Source organism: Chinchilla lanigera, unplaced genomic scaffold, assembly GCF_000276665.1.
Source record: "Chinchilla lanigera isolate Chin_1 unplaced genomic scaffold, ChiLan1.0 scaffold00012, whole genome shotgun sequence".
NCBI classification, from domain to species: Eukaryota; Metazoa; Chordata; class Mammalia; order Rodentia; family Chinchillidae; genus Chinchilla; species Chinchilla lanigera.
The window spans coordinates 28,837,611-28,838,833 of record NW_004955413.1 but is presented as its reverse complement, the minus strand read 5'-3'; positions in this window follow the sequence as shown (position 1 = coordinate 28,838,833).

Sequence of the window (1,223 nt, the reverse complement as noted above, 5' to 3'; positions counted from 1 at the left end):
GTGCCCAGGTCCCTGGGGCAGCGGCTAAACCCAGGCCCATAAGGTCTGGTTAACAGGGTCCCCTGGCCCCAGACCCCTTCCTCCTGGAGCAGTGCTGGGGACACTGTGAGAAGCTGGTCCTCTGTTCTCTGGGGGATGGAGCCTGTGTCCAAGGACAGCGTGGGTCGGGAGCCGCAGCCCCTGCCCCCTGCCAAGCCCCCAAGCCCTCTCCTGTGAACAAGGATCACAGTCCAGCTGCACAGGACAGGGACACCGCCGTGTTCCGGGCCTGAAGCCTCTCCCTGCCTCAGCCTCCCCGAGCACAGAGCTGTGAGCCAACCTCTTCCCCTCAAATCCCGCTCCTGAAGAGTAACTCCAACTCCCGCCGGGTCGGGGCCAAGCCTTGGATCTGGTGGCCTTGAAGTCTTTTGAAAAAAATTTGTGGGAAATTATTTATCTTATTTATTTTATTTATTTGGGTACCAGGAATCAAACTCAGGACCTCGCCCTTGCCAGGCAGGCGCTTGCACCGCTGAGCCATATCCCTGGCCCTCACCTTACTTATTTTTATTTTTAACTATAAACTGACGCTGCCAGTGGCATTCGTTTGTGGGATAAAAAGCAACCTTTATGAATACAACGTGGAACAATCACCTCATGCTAATTAACACACATCAGCCATCCCTTCAAACACATATCTTTTTTTTTTTGGTAAAAACATTGGAAATTTAATTTCTTAGCCATTTTGAAACGTGTAATGCTGTACATTATTATTCAGCTCCCCACACCCTGCGATATAGCTCAAAGGGAAATGAAAACCTCATTCTTTCTGTCTAACCGACCCTGTGCCCTTTGACAGCCCCACCCCGCTCTGCTCACCGCCTCCCTCTGCGGCTCCCTCAGGCTGAGTTGCCTCATCTTCCATGGACAAATGAGAACACGCAGTGCTTTGTCTGGCTGTGCCGTGTCGGGTTGCACAATGTTCTCCAGGGCCAGGCGGGAGAGCAAAACCACAGGATTGCCCCCCTTTTCCAGGCTGAATCGTACTCCACAGTGTCTACTAGCACTTCTTCTTTACCTGTTCACTCACCCGTGGCGGACACTTAGGCGGAACCTGGCTACTGTGACCGGCGCTGCAGTGAATCCACACACTGACTGCGACTCTATGAGGTTTCCATCCAGTAGTGCTGGATTGTGTGGTCTCCCTCCTCCTCCCTCCCCTCCCCTCCCCTCCCCCTCCCTCT